The sequence below is a fragment of the Eschrichtius robustus genome, chromosome 8 (assembly GCF_028021215.1).
Source record: "Eschrichtius robustus isolate mEscRob2 chromosome 8, mEscRob2.pri, whole genome shotgun sequence".
Taxonomy (NCBI): Eukaryota; Metazoa; Chordata; class Mammalia; order Artiodactyla; family Eschrichtiidae; genus Eschrichtius; species Eschrichtius robustus.
Window position 1 is genome coordinate 50820239 of NC_090831.1, and position 13075 is coordinate 50833313.

At 34.6% G+C, this 13075-nt stretch overlaps 1 long non-coding RNA gene across 1 annotated transcript in view; it reads left to right on the plus strand.

Annotated features, from left to right (window-relative positions):
- Positions 1-9157: 9157 nt before the first annotated feature.
- Positions 9158-13075, plus strand: part of LOC137768837 (uncharacterized) — a 156952-nt gene continuing 153034 nt past the window's right edge. Inside the window, exon 1 of the long non-coding RNA XR_011074819.1 lies at positions 9158-9345. This is a non-coding gene — a long non-coding RNA (uncharacterized lncRNA). The remainder of the gene's footprint in view (positions 9346-13075) is intronic.

Genomic DNA, 13075 nt, shown 5'->3' on the forward strand with positions numbered 1-13075 from the left:
TCACACTTTATACATTCGTCTGATAAGCAAATCACTCAGGAGAAGAAACACAACTTGAATGTACTTATAAGATCCTAGATTTCAAAAATTTATAATAAGACACCAAGTAGGTCTTGATAGGTCACATATGCTTCTCATTTGGTAAATTTATTGAAATAGCTTATATTTTAAAGTAATGGCATGGCAGAAATGGAGATTCTTTTCTATTCTTGGACAAACCTTTAACTTCTTGAACAGCATCAAGGATAAAGCACATGGCCAATAAGTAATAAATAGCTATCAATGACACAGTATCTATGTATTTAGTACTATTAAAATGTTAACATTTATCGTAATACATATAAAATCTGTAGGTGTATATATATAAGCAGGTACATGAATTATAATCTTAAGGATACATTTTATACTATCAATACAAAATGTTACTGCTGTCTTTTTTCCTTCTATCCCTCCCTTCAAATGACAGTCTTTGTTACATTTGAAAAGCCATTAAAAACAAATACATTTCTAAAATGTTAAGATGAGAACCAGATTTATTGACAAGGCACAGATTCTGATATTGTTCAGAGCACATATAATGATGTTTTGAAATTAAGGCAAGCTAAGACAGCAAAAAATTTGTCATGGTTTGAGGTATTAAGTCATGATGTTCACATGTATATTTGGTGGTTTATATGATACCAAAATGAATGTTCACTGTCAGGGAGATTTGTCAAGTGATATATAAACTTTGGCTTTGCTTCTCTGTGAAAATTATAACTCTCCCAGATGGAAAAATGTGTTAAAGTATATATTTCCACATCTTTAAATCTATATATTTTTTTCTTCAACTACCAAATATTTTAAGAACTTATATGTATCACAAAGATATAAAGTGATTTAGGGGTGCTAAAGAAATAGCTAATTTATTCCGTATACTCTGAATCTTCCAACAGATGGCATATTTTCAGTAAATAACACCTAAATTATAATGTCTCAGATGATCAACACCTGATAATTGGTGGCTAGACACACTTCTATTTAAAACATGGAATTCTACATCTAGATAAGGCAATATCTTTAAACTTTTGTAACTTTTCCTTTTTATAATTTTTATTGTAATAAATAATTTATATAAAGTTATATGAATTATCCTTATGAATGTAAGGTACCTTCATTTGTATATTTATATTTAATGGATTTAATATCTAGACAAAATATTTTCCATTAGTCTTTTTATTGCCACCATTTGCTTAGACTTAAATGGTAAATATGATAGAGATTGGATTTACTTAATAATTAAATAGTTTAATTTATTTAACCTACTGAATATTTATATTTTAGTCTTGAATTGATCAACATTGATATCTTGGATTTCTTCCCAACTCTGTTATAACAATTTTTTTTCTAACATAGTAATCTATATCCAAAACTTGCCATGATATAAAATGAATATTTAAAAGAGTTATCTTCTACATGAATGCATAATGTAGTCAAAGACTTATATGAAATACCAGATTACATAATATCAAAATTAGATCTGATTTTGAAATTACGAAACTACCTAGTTCATCTCACTGCCAATAAGAAGGATTAGGTCCTATTTTGGGTTCTTGGACCCAATTTCCCAATTTCCGGCCTATGGAAGGCGTGCATGTGGGGGAGGGTGTTTCCCCACACATCCAAACAAGCTCTGACACCCGTTTGGTGTCCTACAATTCAACTTACTTCTGACAGTATCTTCCAGGAGATAACATCAGATTGCACTGGTTGAGAGCTCAGTCCCACAAGACTGCATGCCCCTCTCCCCTCCCCTCCAGATGCCACAAGCAAGCCCAGGTTATTACCTGTACTTTTGACCCACTGGCTATAAATCAGAGGTTCCCACAACCCTCTCCTTGGGTTAGATTAATTTGCTAGAGTGGCTCACAGAACTCAGAGAAATATTTTACATACTGGATTACTGGTTCATTATAAAAGGAACAGCCAGATGGAAGAAATGCATAGGGCAATGTATGAGGAAAGAGCACAGAGCTTCCATGCCCTTTCCAAGCACACTACTCTTCCCTAATCCCCACATGTTCACCCCGCCCTTCTGGGGTTTTACGGAGGCTTCATTACGTAGGCATGATTGATTAACTCATTGGCCATCGATGATTGATCCAGTCTCTAGCCTCTCTCCCTTGTAAATTCCAATCCTCTAATCACTTGGTTGTTCTCCTGGCAACGAGCCCCCAACTTTTGGTGCAATCCAAAGTAATCTTCTAAACATCACAAAAGACACCTTTGTGGCTCTTATCACTTAGCAAATTCTAAGGGTTTTAGGAACTCTGTGCCAGAAATGGGGACTAGATCAAATACATGTTTTTTATTATGAATCACAATATCAATTTCCAAATCAAGACAAGCAGTTAAGAATCTATTTTCAAAGCAAAAATATTAGATAAGATACCTTAGCAATAAGGGGCAATATCTATATTTCATTTCTTTCACTTCTTCCCCACTGGACTAAAGTTTGAAATAAAACTAATTTTTGTCATGTTTGTACATTTAAAAATGTACATTTTTTGTAATGTGTGCATGTATTTTTGATTATAGCTAAAAATATAGCTTTGCATTTAGAACAAAAAGAAACATTTTAAGTTAACTTTTTTTAAGGCAAAAGAGATTAGATACTAACATTAATTTGAAAAGTGATTATTGTTTTCTGAAATGTGGGTTTTTTGATTTTTTGTTTTGCTTTGTTTTGTTGTGAACAGGGAGGAGATAGTTTTCCCAAGAACACCTAAAGCTATGGCTGTCCCTTGTCATTTTAGGCTCCTCATGGCAAAAGAGTAGTAATAAGCAAAGAAAGGAGTTTTTACAGTGGCAGGGGTATTGGATCCTGATTATCATGAGAAGATAGGGCTGCCAAATCCAAACAAGGACAACACATGAAGTGTGTTTATTAACCATTATGGAAAAGTTCATTATATGTCTACATATCATTTATCTACTTATCTAACTCCCTCAATTTATCTGTAGCTATCAATGTATCCATCTATAATAATTAAAGTGGTAAACCTCCTGCAAGGTCCTCTGCTTCTCCTATTTGAATCTTTATGAAGTTTTGTGCAAGTCGAGAATAATGTCAGAAGTAGCAAAAACACAGCTTAGCTTTTCTCTAATGTTACAAGTTATAGAATCTAAAACTAAGGGCTAAGTCCTTGATTTTTTTTTCTTTAATTAATAAAGCACTATTTATGCTAGTTTCAATTACAGAATAATCCAATATACTGTGATTCAAATAGTCCTTTGATAGTACATAGTCAGTGGTTTTAGATTTAAAAGCAAGCATGTTTTAGCTTTGAGAGCTCCTACTTTTTTAAAATGTTTGGAATATCTAGAGAGATTTTTTGCTTAAATTTGTTATCTATGCCATTCCTACTGCTCCCTTGTTTTATATGCAGGGAAAAAGTATACAACTTTTACCCAAAAGAAATAGTACAATTGGTGGATTTAGTTGTAAGCCTGTAACCTGCACAATATTTTTTGGATAGTATCCATCAAATATTGACTATTTTGAGATAACACTGAAAGATAACACTTAAATCTGATGAATGTTTCGTTTAATATTTCTATTCATTTGTTTATTGTTTACTTATAAACTGTTTGATCCATATTTATAAGCTTTAAAAGAGACATTATAAATACTTATATTGAATTTTTTATATGTCCATTTATTTTTTCAAAAAGTATATGTTTATGCAATATGAAATATTTAGGTTGAAAGGATATAGTGATGACTTAGGATTTTTAGTCACAGAGAAGTTATCTTGTGGGAAAAACTAATATTTAACAAGCTATAATGCATTATAAAAAATGCTGTAACACCAATGACAAATATCTACATTTAATAAAATGAGTCTTAAATGTCTTTCTTGAAACCCATAAAAGTATGTAGGAAGAGAAGTATAGAGAAACTTTCAGAAAATGATATATATAAAATAATGTATATAATTTATACAAAGCAATTATTTATATAGTCAATACATTTTTAGTTAGGGTATATACTTGTTCATTTGTTACCTACCAGACTCTCCAAAAAACTTCTATGCCACCCGCATTATTTCTGAAGTTAGTTTCCAAATTTAAGCTGAGGCTTGTTAGGTCTTCTTTTTTGCAATCTCCCAAGCCAAGAACCAAATAAACTTTTCAAGCAGGGTTTACATATATATGATTTTTTATTTAAATTTCTATTTTTTGAGAACTTTAAATTTTAAAAAAGTTTTGCTTTGAAGAAGTCATCTGTTCCTATTGTTTATTTGTCATATAAATTCCTAATCCTTTATAAGAACTGTTTGCATTGGCAATAATTAGGCTCTATCAAATGGAGAGTTGAAAGATGGAAGAACTTGGCAGTGTGCTGATTGCCTCAAAATGCCCCAAGTTATTTTTGAACGCTTTGTATATAGAAATATTTTCAATACAACTTGTAAACAATTTTTCTCTGAACTGTGCCCACTGCAATATGTAGAGGAAAAGAGGTCTAGCAAATATGAACATGAAATATGAACCAAAAAAGCTGGATTGGAAATCTGGTGCAAATAACAAGGCCTGGAATTCCATAAGTGTCTATGAATTCACTGCCTAGATCATTATGCAGGTTAATTTTTGGGTATCTGATTCCTCAACCTCTCTGTGGTTATTGAACACTATCAAGGAATTCACAAACTGAAAATAAACATGTAGCTCAGGCAGCATTTTCTAATGCCTATATTTTACCTATCCCTCCTTAAAAACACTATTTTAGTTGCTTGTGTTCCAAGCTAATGTCTATCTTAAAAGTAGAATATAAATAGAGTATTTCAAAACATTAGACCATAAAAGGTAAAGGTAAAAGAGGGTTGCTAAGAGAGAAGAAACATCTACAATACGTAGCCTTTGTGTACAGAAAAGAGTCATATTTTCTTCTTACGGACCTTTCAAGAGAGTGAGTTATTTGAAGTTTATATAAGTGAAATAAATGGAAAATGATGTATAAAACCCCCCAAAAGTTAATCTGTGTGATTTTTATCAGTTTACTCAGAATTTACTGGAAAGTATCTGATGTTTCAGAAACATTATGAAAGCTACCTCCTTGAAATGGGAAATCATATTTTTAGAGCAATAAATTGAACTTGAATGTTAAGTATTAAATTCACTTAAATACTTAGAACTTATACCCTGAGTTTTCATATCCTAAGTAAAATTTGGATTTGCACTGAATAATAAATACGTATAAACAAATGGAATTTCAAATACCATTTTCATGAACATAAACTAGGGAACATAAAGCCCATAAATATTATTTAGGTGTCTTTTACACAGCCAGCAGATATTAGTAGGTAGTATAACCCATAGACAGGGCAAAGGAAATATAGAACAAAATTATTTTAAAAAATTAACAAAACTGAGCAATTCATAACCATGTCAAGCCGTGGTTTGGAAATCACTTGGCACAAATGTGGTGACAGTCAATCAGGCACTAAATGATGCTGTAAGAGGAAAAGTATAATTTAAGCATATAAATTAATTCATCCAAATATTACTTATTAGCTCTTTCTTATTCTTTCAATTCCATTGACTTGATTCTTTTTGTATGGTTTTCTTTCCACCAACCTATCTGGTTCAGTTTCATAGTCAATACAGAAATGCTAATACACCTTTCTCAGTCCAATTCAACCCACATTTACCGAACATTATTTATGCCATATAATTTGCTAGAGTTTGGGAGCATAAGAAGTCAACCCCATTATTGTGAAGAGAGACAATCATAGAAGTTCAATTTTTTGTGGTCTTTACTATGATACAGTTATACAGAGAATGATGGGATTGTTCTGGCAGAATCAATGAGTTGAATATGAAAGCAAATGTAAAGGTTAGCAGGATAAGAAAGAACTGGAAGATGACCGTTTTGACCAGAGGAAACATTTGGGAAGGCACAGAGCTATGAAACATCATCTGATAAAGCAAATGCATGATATTTAAGGCAAGGAGTCACAGAGGATGAACTAGAAGAATAGGCATTTCTTATTGACTTGGGTTATATCCTGTACGTGATGGGAACACAATGGATATTTTCAGCAGGCCAGTGACAGGATCAGATTTGTGTTAAATGAATCCTTCTGCCCCAATGTAGATGATTGGCTTGATTTAGGTAAGACTTCAGGCAAGGAGACAAGTTGGGTGGTTATTGAAAGGGACAAGGCATGAAATGATGAGAGCTTAAATTTGGTCCATGGGTAAAGAGACACAGGCAATGAGGCTTACTGGAGAAATATCAAGACTCTATGATCGATTAGAGGTGAATATGAGAGTGAAATTTTGAAATAAGAGCTGAAGTTTTCAGATTCTCTTAGTGAACGTGACATAAACTGAGATAAGAAATACTGATGGGAAAGGGTGTAAAGAAAGATGAATATTTTAAGTTTCAGTGGCTTATAGCATATCCAAAAAGAGGTACACAGAAACAATGACATGATTCAGAAGCTCTGTAGTCACGTTTATGTGGAATCAAACGTATAAATGAGATAGAGGGCCGGAAGAATGAGAGAAACCATACATATATAAAAGAAAATTGGTGGAGGAAAGAGACCTGAGTAGCTCCACTGTTTGACTGAACAGACCAGGACAGGATTGTTCCACTGATTCTAGAGTAGTAAGTTTTAAAAAGGAGGAAGTCATCAATAGTATACAAAGCAGCTGTGATATCCAGTAAGATAAGAATTGAACAGTGTCAATAGAATATTGTTTTGGACTTTGGGAGGCATTTCAGGGAAGAGCAGAAGCCAGATGATGGTGAGCTGAGGTGTGAATGCAAGATGATAAGGGAAAGACAGTGAGTATGGACTAAAACGACGCTTGGCTGCAAAGGAAGCGTGGCAATGAGAAGTAGCTCAAAACTTAAAATGAAACTCCTCTGACATGTTTTGTCTGCCTGTCCTCCCTCTTTCTACCCTTTGACAAAAGGTTTTCTAATACTCTGCTCTGTTGATCATAAGCAATTTCAGAGTTGAAAGTGAAACATTCTTAAAATCATTCCTAGGTCTTGAAGTACTCTGGGAAAAAGTAAGTTACCCAATTTGTAATTTAAGGGAATTCTTAACCAGTAAACAAACAAAAACACAGAACTACTTTTTATAATACTGGGGTTTTGTTACATAAAGGACTTTAAAATGTTTAAGAAGTGATTAAAAATGCTTTACTTTGCAAAATCTTCCCTTCTATTTCCATTATTTTCACGTTAAAGCTTTTTTGAGAATTATCTCAGGAAAAAAAATCACTAGAGAATACCCAAATACAAAAGAATACAAAATTGAATGCAAAATGGAAATAAAATATTCAGCAAGCATTAATGCCTTTAAGACAATGGTATCTGCAGCTTGGTGCTTTGTGTCCACCTAGAGGGGTGGGACAGGGAGGGTGGGAGGGAGATGCAAGAGGGAGGAGATATGGGGATATATGTATATGTATAGCTGATTCACTTTGTTATACAGCAGAAACTAACACACCATTGTAAAGCAATTATACTCCGATAAAGATGTTTAAAAAAAAAAAAGACAATGGTATCTGGAATTCCATGGGACTATAAACATAAGAAAATAGTTATGGTTTAATAACTCATCCAGATGCATCACTTCCAGACATGCACTCTCCACCTCATGTATGCATACAATGTAGCAGTTTGAGCAATTTATTCTTTAGGCCAACTTTCAAATAGGAATTCAATTTGTACTGTGAGTCTATGATTTCAAATAGGAGTCCTCTTAATCCCCAAAGGAAAGAATCATATGAAGGCACAAAGTAGCCTAAGAAACTTGATTGTACTTTCATATTTACTATGTCCTATAAAAATCATTAAGAGTATGACAAAATAAAATCATTATGGAGAAAATTTGGTAACAAACAGAAAAAATGCATATGTATATGAAATTTGACCCAGCAATTCCACTATTTCCATATTTTTGCATTGGAAAAAATATGGATGTATCCATGACCAGGCTCTTCATCTTAGCAGTATTTGTAAACATTTCTTTAAAAACAAGAAAGAAAAAAGAAACCCAAAGGTAGCTGCTAATATAAACTATGGAACATTCACACTATAGACTCTATTATGCTATAAACAATGAAGAAGATCTCTCTATGTCGCCATGGAGTGATCTCCAAAACATACTGTTCAGTGAAAATAGCAAAGTAGAGAAAAGTATATATACTTTTCCACTGCTTATCAAAGAAAGGGCCGGGGGGGGGGGTTGATTTGAATATATATATACATACATGCACACACATACACACACACGCACATATACACACATACACAATGAATATATCTATGAACATATTTTCTTATACGTAAAAGTGGAAGAAAAATATACATTTTAAAATATTTACCTACAGGAGAGAGAGGAAACCAGGTGTAGCGTGTTGGAATTGTTAGATTCCAATTAGATTATTAGGTTTCTCTGACTAGACCTTGTTTTATAACTATGATTTTAGAACCATGTAAATATTTTGCATGTTAAAAAATAAAATTTAATTTAGAAAAGGCAATTCTTAAAAACATTGGAAAGGAAAGGCCAATGTGAAATTTTACCTTCCTCTCTCGACCAGGCACCACAGTTAGAAATCGGGAAGAAATGACTTTGGTGAGAATTCTCACCTTTTGCCAACTTCTGCTACTTTTCTCAGGATCCAGTTTACAGGCGCTGGAGCGAGTGGGGTGTGCTAGCAGTTCTCATCCTGGTCACTAGAAACCAGAGAAGAGGAAAAATAGTTTTACCTTCACCCTTTATAGTGAGTGCTTGACTGAGACCCTTTTTGCTATAGGGCACCTCATAAATGGATAAGTTTATCTAGGTTAGAAGTTCTCCACCGTGGCCACTGTAGTCAAGATTATCTTTAGCAAGGTTAACCTACATGTTCAGCCTTAAAACAAAATGTTACACTTGAGGCCTCACCCTGGACCCAGTCCAGTTTAAGCTGAACCCAGTCAGATCCCAGACCAGCTCCGACTTCTGAGTCGGAAACGGTCCTTCCCTAGACCTGGTCCGGCTTCTGAGTCGGAACCGGTCCTTCCCCAGACCTGGTCCGGCTTCTGAGTCGGAAGCAGTCCATCCCCAGGCCCGGCCTGGCTTCCGGGTCAAAACCGATCCATCCCTGGACCCAGGCTGGGTTCTGAGTCTGTCCTAGTTCAACTCTGGCCAGTTTCTCAACCCATCCCGGAAAAAGAAGCGCTCGAAGAAAGTCTGAAGGCTCATAACACAAACGCTGCAGAGCTAAGATCCAGGGACTCGCCCACCACCTCCGGAGGCAGCGAGAAAGCAGCGAGCTCGCCGGACTCAGCAGGTACCTCTGTCTGGTTACTCAGTGCTCCTAGGGGCTGGGGCGTCAGTGGGCCGGGCGGCGGCGAGGGGTGGGGGAGGGGGGGCGTCTCCTGCTGTTCCCTCTTCTGACACCAGGGCTGTTCAAAGATAAACTGAGGCGTTTTAAGAGTTTCTATGTGTAAAACTGGATTCCAATTGGGCAATATCTAATCTAGCAGAAAGAAGGGAGTTCTGAGGACCTGTACAAAATGAAAAACTTTTACAGGCAGAAGGGAGAGGGAGCAAGAAAGTTCTATTAGGCAAAAAAAAGCAGTTGGTTATTGCAAGTTGACTTTCCGTTAGGGAACTGCGTGGATCTGTCAGGCAGATTGCTTAATTAGTGCTGATCAGGTGATTCCTGGTTGACTGGTTTAAGATTCATTTCGGGGGAAGATGAAACTAATTAAGTGTCAGTTTTGTGATGTGGCACTTAGCATAAGTGACTTCATTTGGGGCCTGCTGTCTTGTTTTTAACAGGAGATATTAATTGTATTCTGACTCAAACAAACTGAAAAGTAATGAGACATTCAGGAAAACCTTTTGGATATTTGGTGATATTGAAGAAATATTGATATTCTTATTTTGGGTCTGGTAACAGTACTGTGATTTTATCTTGGGAAAGAGTCTGTCTTTTCAGATATTAATTGAAATTCAAATAAATGATATTATGTCTGGAATTTGTGTTAATATAATGAACAGGGAGGAATAGGTAGGGATACATTTGAAATGATCTTGGTCATGAGTCGATAATTGAGTGATAAAATGTGTGATGGGTAAATGAGAGTTCATTATACTGTCTTCTCTAGTTTAACCTGCTTTTGAAATTTTCTATAATGAATAGTTTAAAATTTTTAAATTTAAAATAGTTTTTGAATTGTTGAATGGAATTTCAACATTGAATGAACTTCAGTGGAATGTAACTTACCCAAATTAGAATCAATTGATACATAAATAAACATTACAGAAATAAGTTGGAAGAAACATTCAACTCCCTGACAGCAGTTAGGAGAAAAAAATACAAAGGAAATCTTACTTTTTTATACTTAGCCTGAACTAATTTATCTCTAACTCAAATTTTTTATTCCCAAATAAATGTAAGAGATTTAATTCAAACAACAGGTGTTTTTTTTTTTTTATTAATTAATTAATTTATTTTGGCTGCGTTGGGTCTTCGTTGCTGCGCATGGGCTTTCTTTGGTTGTGGCGAGCAGGGGCTACTCTTCCTTGCGGTGCGCGGGCTTCTCGTTGTGGTGGCTTCTTTTGTTGTGGAGCACGGGCTCTAGGCGCACGGGCTTCAGTAGTTGCAGCACGTGGGCTCAGTAGTTGTGGCGCACGGGCGTAGTTGCTCCGCGGCATGTGGGATCTTCCGGGACCAGGGCTTGAACCCGTGTACCCTGTGTTGGCAGGCGGATTCTTAACCACTGCGCCACCAGGGAAGCCCAAACAACAGGTTTTTGATTGAATGTTTCTAAACTTTCCCTCAACTTAGCAAAAACAGTTCTTATTTAGATATGGTTTTAGTAATCTCAATCCAGCAATGGGGTAGAATGTGTCATTTTTTCAATTAATAAGGGAGTGTTATAATCCATGTGATTACTTTCAGTTAGTTTAAATTTTTTAAAAGTATATATTAAATGGGAAAATTTACATGTTGAGAAAAACAATACATCTTCTATGTTCCAAAATTTATGGTGTGTTTTGTGTATGTGTGTATTTCGAAGATTATAACTTAATTATAAATGATATTTATATTATGTGGAGGTTTTATATCTCAGTCTCTAGAATGGTAAAAACATTAATTTTTGCCAAATACAATATATGTAATTAAAAACGTATTTATGTATTTTATCATATAAGTTTTCAAAATAGTTACAGAAGACAGATGTTGCTTCAGGCTAACTAGAAAGCATAATATTGTCGTGATTACAAATAATGTTCTATATGAGTCTGTTTCTATAGCTAAACATAAGAGGTTTTGTTTTAATTATTAAAGTTATGGTTTTCTTTTTTTGGTAAAAAGTGGAGCAGTTCACTGCTTTCAGTTAGTAGGTAGAAAGCTGGTTAAAAAAACAAATATGACTGATACTTGCCTTTCTGAAAAATTACCTTACATTGCAGTTGAAGGGCTGAAAGTAACCAAACAGTGCCTTAAGAGAACCCAGAGTTACTGTCTTTGAAAAATGATGCCATACTCCTAGGAAATGTGTCACTCAAGATGGGATTTCCAAGTAGGGGAAACCAGTAATTTCTCTTACATTGAGACATAGAATCCCCCAACTTTTCTTTAAAAGGATGTAGAAGGCATTTAAGTAAATAAAGAAATAAAAAGTGGACACATTATTTAGTACCACTTTGAAACAAGTATGTTCCTGTAAACATTGGTCTCTACTAATATGGCTCAGTATAAGCTTCCCATTTATACACATGTATTCTATATCTTTCTACATCTACTGACAGATTTTCTAATCATTTCACATAAAGGTCTTGTCTTAACTAAATTTTTTTTAAATAAGCAAGTATTTCATATTAGATACTAATTTTCTAAACATTAATATTTAGCTGGGTATTGTACAAATGAATTCGCTGTTATCTATGAGCTTAAAAAAAATTATCTTGAGGAATTTGTTTGCAGTTACCAAAAGAGTGAATTTTCACTGCCTTACTTATTGTATTTTATTTAAATCACTGGTAGTTCTTATTTGCATTCCAAAGGCTACTGAACATTTCCCTAAAAATAGTATCTATCACTTGTTTGCATATAGTCTTCTATATGTAAACTATTAAAAACAAGAACTAAGAAATATGTCCCTCTCCCTTTGGGTTGCCGCTTCAAAAATAAAGGCTTAGAGTTCACACATAAGAAAGAAGTGTTTATTGATTACTTATGTGCCAGACATAGTTAAGGTTTTGTTATAAAAAGACGATGAAACAGAGTGTTCTCAAGGAGCATACTCTGGTTAGCAAGTAACAGACAAGTAAATATATCACTAAAATAGGCTATAATTAATGCCAAGAAAGCAGGAATCAAAGTCATAGGAGTATAGTTCAGGTGGGGCTTCATGGAAGAATAAATAACCAGCTTGAGGCTTAGATAATTAGCAGTAATTAACCCATCAAATGTGTGTGGGCTAAAGGGAGGCCTGGGGAAGTTGGTTTAGTTGGAACAGAGAGGTGGAGATGAGCCGAAAGAAAAGGCTGAGTGATAAGGACATAGACAAGAGGGGCTCTGGGTTCAGGGAAGCACAGATTGTACCTAAGGGTTTGAAATGTGAAGTTCAAGAGGGAAAGTGTAGCTTGCCTACACGGAGGGGAAGAAAGCTTCTACAACATGGTCTTGACTTTAGGTCTCTTCAAGACAATGAAGAATTACTGAGTGGTTTTTAAAGGAATGAAGTCATTTAGCTTGCATTGTTTATTTGTTAAAACCCGATCCAACTCTGTGAGGTTTTTCTTTAAAAAAAGAATGCACTATAATTTTAAGAGTAAAAATTGGGCTGCAGTATAACAGGAAGTTCAAGGGTTTCGAGTCCTATTAACCCATCCACACTCAGCTTAAAATCCTGTGATGTTTTTAGCACTTTAACTCTACAAAATAGAATGAGATATGGGAAACTTGGGGGCAAATAATCCTATATGCTAGAAACTTTATGAATACAATACCTGGGAAAGGAATAAATTACAAAAACAATCATTTAACTCACAAATCAATAAGG